The sequence below is a fragment of the Barbus barbus genome (genome assembly GCF_936440315.1).
Source record: "Barbus barbus genome assembly, chromosome: 13".
Taxonomy (NCBI): Eukaryota; Metazoa; Chordata; class Actinopteri; order Cypriniformes; family Cyprinidae; genus Barbus; species Barbus barbus.
This window is the reverse complement of record NC_136741.1, coordinates 12887694-12905290: the sequence shown is the minus strand read 5'-3', so window position 1 is coordinate 12905290 and position 17597 is coordinate 12887694.

The following is a 17597-nucleotide window of genomic DNA, read 5'->3' as shown; positions in this document are numbered from 1 at the left end:
CAGCTCCACGCACGCCTCTCTGCTGGGGGGAGGGGAATTCCGTACTGCTTATCTCCGTGCAAGAACGATTAATGCGACGAAGAAACGTGTCAATCAGTCTTTAATACTACTGCACAATGGCGGTTTGCAGCTTATAATGTCCATAGAATCACAATGGATGTCCCAGCAGTTCATAACACTCACAATTCGTTGATAATTTTCTATCGCGCTCAACTTCTGACACCACTTGTTGTGCTCTCGTCTGTATCATTTGTTCATCAGTGTTCGTGGAGGCGTGAACAGAAGCACACAACAAAAATAATCCGTTGCACGAACTTTACTTAGTATTTGAGTTTAATCCATGTCTCGTGTTCCTCGTTCCTCCCCGATGTGTGCACCGTGACAGAATACCAGACCTTAACAGTAAGCGGCGCCCACTCACCTCGTTTTGTTTTGTCCCTTTTTTGAAAGTTTTTTTGGTTTTCCTGTTTGTGTGTTCCGCAGCATGGAAGTCGCCACTTGTCATCCCGCTTAGTCCACTGCAAGTCGGAGTGCGAGTCCCTAAGCCCGCCGTCCGCGGGGAAATCACCGTCGCCATCCGCGGCTTCAAAGTCAAGTTCGCGGGCTGCCGCTCGTTCAAGCTGCCGGCTGCGGCTCCCTCAAGCCCACCGTCCACGAGTATGTCAACGCAGCCGTCCGCAGCTCACCCAAGCCCGCTGGCCCGCCGGTGACTCAAGCCCAGAGTCAGCAAGTGGATCCAGTTCCGTAGTCATGGTCAGGAGTGCCATTCCCAGTTCCAGAGGATCCAGTTCCCTAGTCACGGCCAGGAGTGCCGTTCCCGATTCCTGAGGATCCAGTTCCGTAGACACGGCCAGGAGTGCCGTTCCCGGTTCCAGAGGATCCAGTTCCCTAGTCACAGCCAGGAGTACCGTTCCCTATTCCTGAGGATCCAGTTCCGTAGACACAGCCAGGAGTGCCGTTCCCGGTTCCAGAGGATCCAGTTCCCTAGTCACAGCCAGGAGTACCGTTCCCGATTCCTGAGGATCCAGTTCCCTAGTCCTGGCCAGGATTGCTGTTCCATGTCATGGATTTTAATCCATCTTGTCTTGTCTTGTCTGTCCATGGAGACTCGTCGGGGGCCTGTCGCGGAAGTGGAAGTGGTTGCTGAGGGACCCTGTGAGGGACCCTGACTCCTCGTCATGCCGAGAGGAAGCCTCAGCTTCCGAGCTTAGCCCAAGCTCGACCACCTACCATGACCTCCTGAGCTCCCTGCATCGCCATGGCCCCCGGAGCTCCCTGCACTGCCATGGCCCCCAGAGCTCCCAGCTCCTCCTTGGTGCTCTGAACTGTCTGTTTTGCTCCAGAGGTCGCGCCTTCTGGGACGGGGAGTTATGTCAGTCATGTGTCGTGTGTGTCATGTGTTCTCGCCTCATGTTTCCGTATTTGGTTTGTTTCCTGTCCTCGTCTGGTCACCGACATCAGATATGTTGTTCTGAACGTAATATTGTAATGGTGTGCTTTTGTACTATTTTGACTTATCTGGCCGACACATTGCTATGGTCGTCATCTAATGTTTAGTTTTTTTCGTGTGCACAGTTTGAGGTTTGCGTTTTATTTTTGCATTTTCCCCGTTAAAGTTAGAATTGGGTTGTTGTTGAAAGTAGCATTCAACATAAGTTATATCTTTTACTTACTGACCATTAACTGCTCAAATGCGTCCACATGAAGGGAAAGAGTGTATATGGTAACAAATATGCGCTGTGGGGCTGCTTTGTTTTGTTAGTAACAAGCACAAAATATTATATTCATATGTATTACAAATACTGAAAAGAGAAACGCACAATGCATGCAGTTGTGACCATGTTTATTAATATCAACCAGGAAGCAGAAAACTATTTGTTTAAAAAAAATTATAGATAGAATTTGTTTTACAAAAATTTGATGTATAACAATGTATAAGTGTAACTGAAATGATTGATAAATTACAAATTATTTACAGATTTACTAAAACAATAGCAATGCAAATATTTTTACAGGAATGAAAAGTAAAATAATTTTTACCTGAAGTTATCTAAAAAATTGAGAATTATTATTATTTACATGTATTATTAGAGTTTATATTGATTTGTGTGTTGCTGTTTTTTTTCAGTAATTCTTTAGAGTGTGGTACTCCTCAAAACATGGCATGGCACACACATGTACTTTGTGAGACGCCTCTCCTTTCTCTTCCGAGAGCTGGAGAGGCAGACCTTGCAGTGCCGTCTGGTCCTGCTGCCCTGTGCGCTGGTCTGCGGGACTTCAGCAGGGAAATGCCTTGCTGTTAACCGGAGAGGAGTGTCCAAAGCAGGGCGGCCCCCTTTGGGTGGACACGACCGGGTTGTGCCATACTCCTCCAGCAGCCCTCTCATCAGGTTTGTCCTGAACTCCAGGGAAGTGGTGACCTATCCTGTTGATAGTAAATTACATTTGTGGGGAGTTAGAAATAATGTAGATTGTAAGTAAAGGACAGTTTCTTTGTGAACACGTGTGCATTGTAAATATAAGTTATGGTTATTTTAGATGGTTGTGTACATTTCTAACCTGACAGTTGGCGGTGAACAATGTGGCTGTTCAGCACAGCAGTGTCAAGCAGATAAAAGAAGATCTTCTTATACCACTTTCTTGTTTTCCTGGCACACTCAAGAAAGCCTTTTACCATGTCGGCCCTGTCGACTGCCCCCAACTTTTTGTTGTATTCAAGGACACAGTGAGGCTTGACCTTCCTCTCACCGGTGACATGATCGACTTTCCCTGTGGCTGACATCATGGAGGAGTGTACCGTGGTAAGCATAAGAACATCTCTCTTATCATGCCATTTTACCACCAGCTGTGTTCTGTTCTGTCTGCATTCAACTTCCAGTGAAAACCGCCATTCCTGTCCTGTTGGCCCACACAGTGCCACAGGCCCCTGTGTCATGAGAGAGGATGTGCTGGAACAGCGATGGACTGCTGTACCAGTTGTCCACATAGAGGACGCGGCCCTTTCCCAGATAAGGTGCAAGTAGGGTCATTACAACCGAACCAGATATGCCTAACCCCTCATAGTGGCAGATGTCGGTAGTGGATCCGGTATAAATTACCATGTCTTGCACATATCCGGTCAGCACATCACACAAGACGAAAAATTTCACTCCAAATCGGCTTCTTTTTGTAGGGATGTACTGACGGAAGGCCAGCCTGCCTTTCCATTTCATCAGTGATTCGTCCACACATATCTTTGTATGGGACAAAAACACTACGAAAGGAGGAGGTAATGGCAGTAAATATGCGTCTTATTTTGTGCAGTGGATCATGGTGACTAACTCTTGCACTGTTGGTGAAATGCAGACAACGGAGGAGCAGGAGGAAGTGGTCCTGTGAAAACAGCGTTCCAAAGAAAGGTGTCTGCAGTAACGGGTCAGTGCTCCAGTAATGTCGGAGAGATGGTTTTTTGATGACTCCCATCAGAAGAACTGCCATCAGGAACAAGTACATTTCTTTGATGGTAGTTGGCACCCACCTTGCCATCTTTCTCAACACTCCTGGTGCCATCTTCTCCTGGAGTTCTGAGGCATACCTATTTGTTTCCTCCACAATTTCTCCAACAAGCTCCTCTGTAAAAAAACAGCTTGAAGCACTGGACCTCAGTAGCAGATGCAGGAGGGGTTTGCATTCCAGACTTCGAGCTGTCAAAAGTGATACCTGGTCCAGGAGGGGTAAAGTTGCTGGTAGCTGTCCAGGGAGAGCTTACCTGCACTGCTAAATTGGATGTATCTCCCTGTGTATGAGTTGCAGAAGAGAGACCAGCATCACCATTTTCAAGGCCCTGGAGATTGGGTGGGAGCTCATCATCAGAATCGCTCTCGCTTGTATCGCGGTCAGAATATACTTCTTCATCAGAATTAAAAAATATTTCTCTAATCTCCTCATCTGTCAGTTTTTTTCTCAACATTTTTACAGAAATTGAGGTTTTGATGTTTTGGTCAATTATTTTCCTCAGGTAATTGCACTGTCAGTGTGTTGACGCTAGTCTGACGGAACTGAGGTAAAAATGACGTCACAAAAATGGCGCTGAGGCATAATTTTATTTCAAATTCATATTTTTATTCAATTTCAAGTAACATTACATTTCATCCTATGGAAATTCTTGACTAAATATATAAATATATTAAATATTATATTGATATTATAATCTCAGATAATGAGCACAGACATATCCTTCATTACCATGTACCGTTAGTGCGGGTGAGAATCGGATCTAGATTTACAGGCGTTGATTCATCATCTTCTCCCGAAATGCATGAAAATAAGAGGCCGGTGAACTGGGAGAAAAATATAATAAACTTCATAGTTATCTACACAATGTGCATCTGATATAAATATATGTAGTTCAAGGTCAAATGAATGGATTGTTATTGCCGTTTCCATAGAGAGTGTATTTTACAAACTATTAACGTATTGTTTTGCTACTACTTATGTGAATTTAAATGTCCGAAACTTTTTGTAAACATTTAACATTACGTGGTTGAATTAAATAAACATTAAACATTACGTGGTTGAATTAAATAAACATTACGTGGTTGAAAACAGTGAATAGTTGTGGCACTGAGCACATCAGTCTCTGGATCAGCGCCAGCTAACGCGCGAAAGCAGATTTGAATTCAGCAGTTGATGACGTGACGCACTGAAGGTTCTAATCACACCGGTGTGATCAGTCTAGGCTGGTCCCTGGAGCATACGATCACACCGGTGTGATCGTACGCGTTAAAGGGTTAAGTTGAGGTCTTCAATGGGGATATTTCCCCGGGGCTCATCCAGGTGTCCCGGTCTCCGCCGACGACAAGGGCCACATACATCATCTCCCGGCGCCGATCCACCATCTGATCCGGACACGGACTGAGAAACAGAATAAGAAAGAAACAGACAAATATTAGTGTAGATGCCATTATTCTTATGATGTAACGAGTACATCATGTGTTATGGGGAGTGTCCCCGGTTCCGGTTGATCTAATTAATGCAGCCTGACAATCCTTTAACAGATTTGAATAATAGAAGTGTATTAGTGTGTTATGTGTAAGCCAGGTTAAAGAAATGTGTCTTTAATCTAGATTTAAACTGACAGAGTGTATCTGCCTCCCGAACAGTATTAGGTAGATTGTTCCAGAGTTTGGGTGCTAAATAGGAAAAGGATCTGCCGCCCGCAGTCGATTTTGATATTCTAGGTATTATCAAATGGCCAGAGTTTTGAGAACGCAGAGGACGTAGAGGATTATAATGTTATAAGAGCTCGCTCAAGAACAGAGGAGCTAAGACATTCAGGGATTTATAAGTAATTAACAAGATTTTAAAATCTATACGATGTTTGATAGGGAGCCAATACAGTGTTGACAGAACCGGCCTAATATGGTAGTACTTCCTGGCTCTAGTAAGGACTCTAGCTGCTGCATTTTGGACCAACTGTAATTTGTTGATAAAGCGTGCAGAACAATAAAGCATTACAATAGTCTAACCTTGAGGTCATAAACGCATGAATTAGTATTTCTGCATTTGACGTTGAGAGCATAGGTCGCAATTTAGATATGTTTTTGAGATGGAAAAACGCAGTTTTACAGATGCTAGAAACATATCTTTCAAATGAAAGATTGCTATCAAACAGCACACCTAGGTTCCTAACTGATGAAGAAGAATTGACAGAGCAGCCGTCAAGTGTTAGATAGTGCTCTAGGTTATTACATGTGGGGTTTTTAGGTCTGATAATTAACAGCTCTGTTTTTTTTCAGAATTTAGCAGTAAGAAGTTACTCGTCATCCAGTTTTTTATATCGACTATGCATTCCGTTAGTTTCTCAATTTGGTGTGTTTCACTGGGCCGCGAAGAAATATAGAGCTGAGTATCATCAGCATAACAGTGAAAGCTAACACCATGTCTCCTGATAATATCTCCCAAGGGTAACATGTAAAGTGTGAAAAGTAACGGCCCTAGTACTGAGCCTTGAGGTACTCCATACTGCACCAGTGATCGATATGATACCTCTTCATTCACTGCTACGAACTGATGGCGTTCAGATAAGTACGATTTGAACCATGCTAATGCACTTCCACTAATGCCAACAAAGTGTTCTACACTCTAAAAAGTAATTAATGGGACCTTTTGCCATTACTTAAATATATATGTTGTTGTAAAATGAAAAATCAAGTTCATAAATACTGTTAGACTTTTTACTTTCAATTTTTATTTTATTGAGCTCAGGTGACACACAAATTATGCCTTTTGATTCAATATATAATCATGACTTGTCTGAGTTTAAAATGATCCGTTAATCAAAAAATAATTAAAATTTAATTTAATTTTAACTTCTGTCGATGTAAAATACAACTTTTGTATACAGTTGTATTTTATATTTTGTATGACGTGTAAACAGCCCACATTTTCCCTCTTCTGCTGAAGCGGACCGGTCTAACAGCACGTGTTCAAGGCTCATCCAATGTTGTGGTCGTGTTGAATGGTAAGTCATTTTATGCTTAATTACACATATTTGCATTAGCTTGGTATTCTGTTAGTGATAGCCTACTTCAAAAGAACGATGTAACATACTATCTCTCCGGGTAGCGGGCGAGATGCTCCGGTTAGCTTGCCCCCGCATTTGTGTGCACCGCAGTTCGGTTTTAACATACACGTTCGGTTTTAACATACACGGAGCCGCTAATTCAGCGATAGTTGAAATCATTGGACTCTTGTTATATATATATATATATATATATATATATATATATATATATATATATATATATATATATATATATATATATATATATATATATATGAGAGCTATAGTCACGTTTACTGTTCGACTTTAATGAACTTATCTGCAGGAGATTTTTAACCCATCACAGCAAAAATTGGAGAGTTGAAATTTCGGTGTTAAACATTTCCGAGTTGATTTTAACACCCAAAGAGTAATTTTAACACATTCGGAGTAAAATAAATAAAATGTTTGAGTTATTTCACAGAGTTATTTCATCAGTGTTAAAACAAATCCATAGAGATGTAACGTTAATTAGACTCCGCCCTGCCTCGTCACTGCCACTGCTGAAATCACGAAGACGCCGCCATTATCTTCCAGTGTGTTTGAAAGGTAATTTACATTAAATCATACTTAAGCATTTCTAATTTGGTGCTAATTCAATAGCAGATTTTACAATATTACGTGCTGTGGAGCGAACGCACACTTGTTTATTGCCAGGACCATCGCCGAATATGAAACATTCCTTTATCTTTTTCTTAATAAAAAGCGTGTGGTTAAATAACATTAATCGGCACTGGAGATAAAGTATGGTGCAGTTTACAGTCGACTGCAGCGTGACTAACGCTGACGTTATTGCTGTCTGTATATTGTAATATTACTGCGTAAACGATGTGACGTACATCCATCCAATACAGTATTCCTCATTTACACCGGTTTACAATGTCAAATGCTCTTGCATGTTCCAGGTGAAATGTTGGTCCAGATCAAGTAAAACGAACAGCAGAAGTACGTGAAGCTGGATTGCACTGAAGGTAGGTTTGACTTAATGCAATTTCACCTACATTTTTTTGTTGTTCTTCTTGTTATTGTTGTTTTACTCGATTAAAATAACTAAGAATTTGACTTAAATTTGATAAATTATGTCTATTGTCCTCGCTGTCATGCTGTTGACTCATTTGTGTACAGGCCTTTATCACGTTCAATAGAAGGGAATACATTGAAAAAATTCTTAAAATTATCTGTAATTACATTCTGCTTGCATCATAAATATAATAGGGAGGAAAATAAAAATTCTTATTAGTTAAAGGATTAATTAGTATGATAGGGCCCAGTGTGCTTTGATGTGTAAACTAAATTCTAAAAGTAGAGTCATCTTTTGATGGTTAATAAGGAAACTTTATAAACATTTTTCCAAACACAGGTAGGCTAGAAAAGTCAATAGTAATCCCACGTTATCTGTTTTCAATAGTACGCTGGTTGTTGCAACCGTAGGCTGCACAAAAATGAGCATAGTTGCTGACTTAGCGTTGACTACAATTGGGTTTGGAGAGTGAAGAATTCATTCAATATGGCGGTGACGCTGTTACCATAGTGATCATATATACATAGAGACGACATTTGGTGCCGGAGAGCGTAAATGCTTTGCCGCCATATTGGATGGGTCCAGCACTCTCCAAAACCCAATTGTAGTCAACGCTGAGTGAGCAACTATGCCCATTTTTTGTACAGCCTACGCTTCCAACAACATTTTTTGTTTTCACTAAAATCTTCCATGAGCAAGTGCAGTCACCCTCAAAATTTCCAAGAAATTTTCATGTTATAATTTATCTTATTTTTAAATGTGAGCAGCATTAAAAGGCTTGCTTTAAGATTGTCTCCGTCATAAAAAACACACTTTGGTACTGGTGGGCCACCAGGCTTTACAAGTTTAAAATCATTTAACTTCAGTTATTTCCCTACTTAGGTCTTCAGTTACTTTGCTGTGTGCCTTGCAAGAACAAAAACTCAAGCCTTCATCTTCTCCTGGTATCCTGGTGTCATGGACCAAGGGGTTCAAGTTGAAACGTGGTCAGCCTTCTAAAATAAGCGTGAACAAACATGGAGTAAGACACAAACATCAAGTATGGATTGGCCTTGCAAAATCTGTAAATTTGCAACCTCTACTAAAGACGAGTTGTTGAAACATTATAGGTTACGTCATATCCCCGGTGTGCAACCTCTGCCATGTCCTTACCTAGATTGTTTTTGTTCATTTAAATCATGGGATAGCCTGAAATCACATATATCAAGGAAACACTCAACTCACTCAACAAGAGTGCGAACCTCTGAAATACTCAGTTTCTGTTGCCAGTTCTGTAATGTGGGCACATTTTCCACTGAAAAAGAGTATTTTGAACACCTTCGTCAACATTTGAAAAAGCAAGAAACTATCTCCTGTGTTTTCAAAAATTGCAGTTTCAAAACTAATATTTATGGAACATTTGCTTCGCATAGAAATCGCAAGCATACTCCCCACTCATTAGATGAGTTTAAAGATGACGTTTTAAAGAGGTATGAAAACCCTTCGCAAACAGATCAGTGCAGTGATTTAGTTAATCGGGAAGGTGAACAGTCTGACATTGATGAGTTTAGAGATGATGATGTAAAAGTACTGCCAAAGTTGTTTGAAAGAAGCTTGGCTCATTTGATGTTGAAATTAGAGAGTTCCTTTCATCTTCCCAACCGATGCATTGATGAGCTTGTAGAGGAGTTGCATTTTATTTCTCATTCAGCCTCTGCTCCCATCATGAAAGACATTTTACAGTCTTGCTTGAAGAGACACAACTGTGAAATTGATGAAGCCATTGTGTCTGAAATGGTGAACGACATCTGTGGTGCTAACCCTATTAGCTCTGCCCTCCGTGATGGTGGTTCTCTTTCCTCTGCCTTCAAAAGAAGAAAGCATTTTAATGAACACTTTTCTGTCGTGGAACCGATTGAGTACATTCTTAGTGGAGAGAGCAGCTTCCAGTATGTCCCCATTCTAAAGTCTTTACTTCAGGTTCTTAGCAGGAAAGATATACTAGACCTGATCTTGAGTGAGGCAGAAGCTCAGAGAACTGTGTACAAGTCATTTCATGACGGCACCTTTTACAAAACCAATGAGCTGTTCTCAAAAAGTGACCTTACCATTGCTCTCAATCTCTATGTGGATGACTTTGAGATTTGCAATCCTCTTGGTACATCCAGGAAAAAACACAAAATCACATCTGTGTATTGGGTGTTAGCTGATGTCCCCTCATTGCTCAGATCTGAACTAAACTCAATCTTCTTAGCAATTCTGTGCAGGGCTGAGGATGTGAAGAGATTTGGTTACAGTGTTGTGTTGGAGCCACTGCTCAAAGATCTTGTGGTCTTAGAGGAGGAAGGACTGTATGTTCCAGCACTGGGCAGAAGAGTTAAAGGCACAGTGTTTAGTGTGGTTGCAGACAATCTCGGTGCCCATTCTATGGGGGGATTTGTTCAGAACTTTTCCAGTTCATACGTCTGTCGATTTTGTCAAGGTGAAAAGTCACAATTTCAAGATGGTGAAGTGAGAACAGGGGCATTCCCACCCAGAACAAAAGAACAACACTGTAAGACATTGTTAATAATAATCCTACATATATTTATTTTATTTATTTCAGCTTTGGGGAACCACCCTTACGAGTGACGTATGATTAATGGATATTAATCAGAATGTCCAACTTATACCTTATCAACGACTTGTCCAGCAAGCATTAATCTCAGTAAGTTATCCCTTAACACTTTGTTTATTTAATTCGTGGCCAACGATTAAAATAACCAAATAGTTAACTTAGTTCTCAGACTCATGAGCGTAGGTAAAATGCGATCTTTTTGGTAAATAATTACCATATGCAAAATCACATAGCACAGACAAGAGATTTCTTAATATTATCAGAGTTTATTCACTATTCTAAATACACTACTTGACTAGACAACACAAAACAAAAAGACATAAACACACACATTCGTTGCAATGAATTGTTCGGATCTGAAGAGAGTCTTAGGTTCTAACTTAATGCTAGTTTTAGCCTGAGGGAAAATCACACGCGAGAACCTTGATCTTTACTTCTTAAAAGATAAACACCAGTTCAACAGGTTTCAAGAGAAAGTTGCTTTGCCTTACTGTTTGTGTTCTGTAGGTTCAAAGAGCCTTTTCCTCAGGTGAAATCCGTCCTTTGCTTTGGTCGAGACGGACCGCGTGTGGATTGGCTGCTCGGTAGGTCGTGTGACGCGGTTCCTCTTCAGTGGTTGGAGGGTCTCGTTCTGACGTGATGAAGCTTTCAGGAAGTCTTTGTCAGCTCTTAGAAGTTTAACTTTGATCGCTGTGCAATGCCCCCGCCGTGATGTTAGAGGCCAGAAGCGCTTTGCAGCGTGAGCAGAACGAGAGACGAGCGAGACGTGCGTGAGCCTCCTTTAGTTTTCAACTCCAACACAAACTTTCGCGGTTGTGCATCCGGTTTTTTCGGGCCGATTTGGGATCCGCCTTCGGGGCCTGACCCCATCGGATTCTTCCTTTAGGGCGTTTGATCCAATCGCCAGTGTAGCTGTGGGTGGAGCTTCGCCCTGCGTAGCTGTGTGTCCTGCATACATTATCTTTTGCAGTTATTCATCACATAACAAAAAATTATTGCAAGCAAGTTTCTATCCGTTATTGTAATCATGCGTTGATAAAACGGATCATTTTCATTCAACCATAATATCCTTCATAAGGTTAGCTTTCTAAAGAAACCAAACACTTATATTTTGATATGCACAAAAATACACGTGACCACAGAGGATATTACTGGGTTAAATACATTGATTAAACCATCCCGAATTCTAAACGACACAAATAGCAGGTGAACTGAACATCTAGTGATCAGGTAAACTTATACATTCTGGAAACAGATTTACCATAGATTTAAAATAATGCAACAGCTTATAAATGTCACAAACAGAAACGTCCTTTAATATTTATCTATAAATGTATGGTGTGTAGGGTTTTGTTTTCAAGTAGAATTTCAGCCACAGAAACTTAGTGTAACTTATGTTCCCTTTTAAACATATTAGTCCTTCAGGGTGTGGCTCTCTTTGTCTATTTCGATAGCAACATGGACCAGTTGAATTCCTTTGTCTGTTTTAGGGAGCGCAACAGAGAAAAGGCACGCGTTTTCAGGAATGTGCGTGATAGCCGGGTCATAAGGTCAGTTCCCTGGAGGTCTGGAGGGTTCTGTGGAGTTTCTCCAAATGACAAGGGTTCTCAAAAACCCAAAATATATGTTTTTCTGGTCCCAGGAGATTTAAGGGAGGGCCTTCCATACGGCGTCAGGATGTCTGGAAATTGTGTGTGTAAGCAGAATTCTTCCTACATATCCCCCTTTGCTCGGTGAGGTTCCCGTTGTGAACGTTAGCGGGCGCTGGAACAAGAAGAAGGGAGAACAGGCACACACAAGGCACAAACAACATCTCCATCACTGACTGAATCCTGGTGCAGGGTAATTTTGGAATGTACAGGTTAGAAACTTGAGAAGACAACTGGGTTACTGGAAGTGGGGTTATTTTGATTGGTTTAGTTGTCCGGGGTTCAACGAGGCGGTATAGGCGTGATCTCAATCAGGTTGGTTGAGTTCTCCGGTTCGGGTTCTTGGTCAGTTTTATCACGTCGGAAAATGCGCGGGACGCCTGATGTGCATTTGTTGCAAGACTCTTGAACGGCGTTCACTCGTTTGTGTAGGAGGAAGGCCAGGGTCAAAGTCACAACATATCCTACAATAGTAGAGATGCAAAGCGCTGTGTCAGCGGCAGACCAAGACCGAATAATTGGCGCTCCAGCGGGCGGAAGGCGAGCGATAGCTTCTAAAGCTGTATCAACGGGGGTTAAATCAATCAGCTGTGTTCCTTCCTCCCTGATCCTTTCTTCCAATTCTGGATCAAGGGTGAAGGAGTGCTGTTTGAAGAAAGGTGAGATTCCGATTTCAGCCTGATACTCGTCGTCGGTAAGGTGGTACAACGCCAAATCGTCAATATGGAGGATCGAGCCCTTAGGGACCGTGATCCATAGAGTTTGGTTAGGTAGGATAATGCGTGTGGCGGTGTCGTGTTGATCGTATGTGAGGGTAGCCGTTCGCGCTGGGGTGTTGACCAGCCATCGGTTTCCGATAATTTCGGCTTGCGTTACCTCAACTTGAGAACGTGGTGTCGCTTCGGCGGGGCAGCTAGTGTCGGGCCTTATGGATTCTAGGCCGCAGATGCCCTCAGTATTATCGCGGATAAAAGGCTTACTCGGGCAAAGAAAGTGAATGTCCCTCGTGAGCGTACACATCTTTAGGTTTGGGGCCAGATACAACTGTTCGTTGTTATAGTGATACGCAACGACTTCAGGAGTGTGGATTTTGACATAGGTGTTCCCTTGCCAAAATCCCACATTCACCACATCTTTGAGCCGGTAAATGTTGTTAGCGTCGATAATGGTTAAACTGAGGAAAATGGCCTGGTCACCTGGATCGGTTGACCACGGTTCTCACAACGAGTAACAACGACTTATTAAAGGGAGTCAATCTCAATTTCGGGACCTGGATTTAAGGAATTTGTAAAGGGAGTTTCCTGATGAGGGGACTAGAGGAGAAGAGAAATTGGATTGAGAAAAGGAAAACGGGAAAACATAAAAGAGACACGACAACAAAAGAGATACACAGAGACACAAGGACACCGAATGAGGTGAGGCCGCAAACGAGTGTCACATGTGTGGAGTAACTCCTCTCTACTAGAGGTTGGCCCTAGTAGTGCAGCTGGGGAGAGAGTGTATGTGTTGTGTTTGAGCGAGGTCGCTATATGTTTCCTAAACAACAGAAGTTATGTTAGCGTATGGGTGTCGGTCTGTGTCAGTGGGTTTGATCTTCCCCCTTTGCCAGTCGGCTGGAGCTCTGGTGCCTCTTTATCTGGTTTCGATGGACCCATCAAAGTATTGGCTCGCTGCGCCCTTGGCTGATTTTGATTCGGTAGGCGACAGGTGAGAGCTTGTCTACTATCTCATGGGGTCCTGTCCAGCGAGGTAAGAACTTTTTTGCCAGGCGATGGGAAGTGTTCTGCTTTGGTTGGGCAAAGCGGTAGTACCACACTTTGTCTCCGACACTGAGCTCATGGTGAGAGGCCTTTTGGTCGTAGTAGGCTTTACGACCTTCTGCGCTTCGCTGCAGTTGCTGTTGCGCGAAGGCGAAAGTCGCTCTCAGGTGTTGATGCAACTCTTCCAGGTACTGGTGAGTGGTGTAGGCGGTGACGAGGTTCAAGTCACCGGGTTGGTACAGCAGATGCAGCGGTAGCGTCATGTTTCTCCCTGTCATCAATGTGAACGGGGGTACTCCGGTGGACCGGTGAGGGGTGGCTCGAGCGGCCATCAATACCAGTTGAAGTTTGATATCCTAATCCTTTTGATTAGCGGACACATACTTCTTTAACATGCTGACCACTGTTCGGTTAACACTTTCGACTTGCCCTGAGGACATTGGTTGGAAACTTATGTGGAGCTTGGCCTATATGCCCAGGAGCTTCCACACTTCCTGCATGATTGCAGCGGTGAAGTGGGTTCCACGGTCAGAGTTGACCCTTAAAGGCAGTCCAAATCTTGAGAAGATGTGGTTCATTAACAGGCAGGCTGTTGTTTCTGCTGTATCGTTGGGAGCTGGGAGACATTCTATCCACTATGTGAATTCACAGACCACGGTGAGGAAGTATTTGTTACCCCGTGTTGACTGTGGCAGGGGTCCTACCCAGTCTATTTGGAGGTCCGACCATGGGAAGGTCATTCCCTTTCTTTGCAGTGGGGCTCGGTGGTTTGGGTTTGCCGGTTGGAACTGGCAACACACCAGGCACCCTTTTACGTATTCCGCTACGTCCTGCTGCATGCCAGGCCAGTATGCTACTTGCTTGAGGGTTTCGTATGTGGCCTTGGCACTGTGGTGTCCAGCGCATGGTGCATCGTGTGCGTGTGTCAGCAAAATCCCCCTTTGGCTGTGAGGCACTACGAGCTTTGGCGCAGTGAGAGGCTCAGGGACATATGTGAGAACACCGTCTCTCTGATGCAGCATGTGCTTGATGGAGTGGAGCGTGCGGAGCTCAGAAGAAGCAGTTAGGTCGGAAGTGGAAATAGGATGAGATAATGGGTCGGCTATGTGAGCCGCAATAGTTCGCAGAGTGTGATCCGCTGTTTGGAGGGTGAGCAGATCGTCAGTAGTGAACTGAGGTGATAGGGCAACGAGGGAGGAGGTGGGGGTATGAACGCCAGTGGCGTGCTGGCGGCGGGTTATGGCTGCCACCGTAGGGTTGGGTGGGAGGGATTGAAATGTCCAGGACTCTCCGTGTAATGCTCCTGCTTTGGCGAGGGCATCGGCTTGGTTATTGAAGTCTTTGTCTTGTCCTGGTTGACGTGAATGACCTCGAACCTTTTTCCAATAAACGATAATGTCATGTTCAGTGACAATGGCATCGCCTGCTTGGAAGAGTTCCTGGTGCTTGACAGATTTGTTGTTAGCTGTCTTGAATCCATTCTGTTTCCATCCAGCTAAATGGCAGGTGAAGCTGAGACGGGCGTAGTTTGAATCGGTACAGATGAGGAGTTCTTTGATGTTGTGGGATGCGGCCATTTGCAGTGTAATGGGGATGGCTGCTATTTCAGCATATTGTGATGAGCGAGGGCCTAAGTTGAATTGTTGCGGTGGGCAAGGGTCGTTGTTGAGCCAGACCACTCCCGCTCCAGTTTGTAAATTGCCCTTGTGGTTGTAGGAGCATCCATCGACATATGCTGTGGGCATTCCTTCACACACATTCTCCTTGAAGTACCTGTGATTCGTCATTTGAGGTTGTGGTGGTTCTTTGGGTTCCGCTGGTGTGTGCAGCGTGTCCGTTGAACAGTTTTGGCAGGCTGCTAGCCCATTGCCCAATGATGATTTGTAGTTTTGGGCGTATCGTGCCTCAACGTCCCGTCCTTGGAGTGTCATTAGCCAGGTAGCTATGCGTGCGTTGGTCACCACGCCATCTCTGATGCGTTGACTGTTGAGGAAGGTGACAGGTTGGTGACAAGTCTCGATGATGACTTTCTGTGCACCGATGTAATTCGAGAAACGCTGGATAGCCCACACAGTGCAAAGTAAAGCTTTTTCGCAGTCTGAGTACTTGCATTCTGGGGAAAGCAGCGTTTTGCTGGCATAAGCGACCACTCGCTTGTCTTTGTCATGGAGCTGGTATAGGCCTGCGCTGAGGCAATGATTGGAGAATCCAGCATCCGAGTAGAATTATTTTCCGGGGTCTGGGTAAGCCAGACACGGGGCAGAGCACAGGCGCTGTTTGAGCTGGCTCATCGCGGTGTCCTGGGCTTCCGTCCAGACGAAGGTTTCATCCTTTTTCAGGAGGGAGGTTAGTGGTCGGGCAATGTCAGCGTAGTCTTCGATGAACTGTCGCGAGTAATTGCACACTCCCAGAAAGCTACGCAGTTCAGAGATGTTAGTCTGCGCTTTTATGCTTTGGATTGCTTGAGTGCGGTTAGACTGTGGCTCGATGCCGTTTCTTCCGACAAGCAGTCCGACATAGTTCACCTTGGTTTTGCACCACTGTCCTTTGTGAAGAGCGATTTTGGCTCCTGCCGTTGTCAGCTGGTTTAGGACGTGATCAATTTCCTTGAGGTGATCTTGAACACTTGAACTTTTCATCAAAATATCATCGACATAAACAAGGTTGCCTCTAGCTCTGGCGTCAGGGCATGCTTTGTTTAGAAAGATGTTGAATTCAGCTGGTGAGTTGGCATAGCCGAAGGGACACCGTGTGAAGGTGTACTGTCGATTGCCAAAGGTGAATGCTAGCTTGTGTTGGTCATCGGGGTGGACAGGGATCGTCCAGAACCCGGAGGCGATGTCCAGTGTTGACAGGATCGTCGAGCCTTTGATTTTTGGGATTTCTTGATCCAATTGGGTCATAGGCCATCGTGACAGTGGTACTTATTGATTCAACTTGCGATAGTCGATGGTGGGTTTTAGGACTGGCCATATCGGGGCAGAGTATGTGCTGTTGCAGGGCCGGATGACCCCCTTTTCCAGCATGGAGTCAACTATTTATTGCACTGGCTCATATGACGCTATTGGAATCTTGTATTGTCGCACAAATGTGGGTGGCGCATTCGGGTTTGTCGGGATGCGCACCGTGTGGATGTTGGTCAGTCCACAATCCAGAGAATCCTTTGCGAAGGAGTCTTTGTATTTGTGCAGAATGTCTTTGAGTCCTTGGCGATCCACTTCGTTGTGAAGGGCATCCGCCTCACTCAGGATCTGCTGAATTTGTGCGTTGAACCCGGTGTAGGGTTCTTCTGCAGTTAAGTCATTTGAGGGGCGTTGGACCCCGGTGTTCACCTGTGGAGGTGATTCCGTCGCAGGCTGTGTTGAGACAGCATAGACAGCGAGATGAGTGTCATCTGTTAGTTCTGATCGACAGACGCTTTCTCTGGACACCGGCAGAATGGAAGTGATGGCAATGATTCCATGAGGTTTTGTGAACGTTACGGTGTCGTCGTATTCGTATTCGTCTGGCATTAGATGTGCTGGTATAGGGCCTATGACAGGTACCATCAGTTCAAAGTCATGGAATGTCTGGCTGATGAGCCATCCCAGGTGATTGGCTTTGGGAACGTGGATGTCTTGGGCCGTACAGTTGTTGAATAACACATACACAGCACGAGATGACACTTCGATGAGAGGTGTGGCTTCCAGGGTCAGTCCTAGTTTCAGGCAGGTCCTGGAAGGTTGGAAGAAGCTTAGCTTACTGTTGAGAGTTTGGCGAGGTCGCATGTTGAGGCGGACGCTGACACTCTTGCTGTAGGCAGGTATTATGGCTTCTTGCTCCGTGATCATAGCGCATCCATCGGGCATGGTTTGACCAGATTGGAGGTTCTTGAGGTTGACTGCAGTTGTCAGTTGGTGTGACAGAGGAGCCCATATGATGTCGTTCACAGTGTCAATGTAAGCATTGAGCCGGACCATGATATCCGCTCCAATATAGATGTCATGCA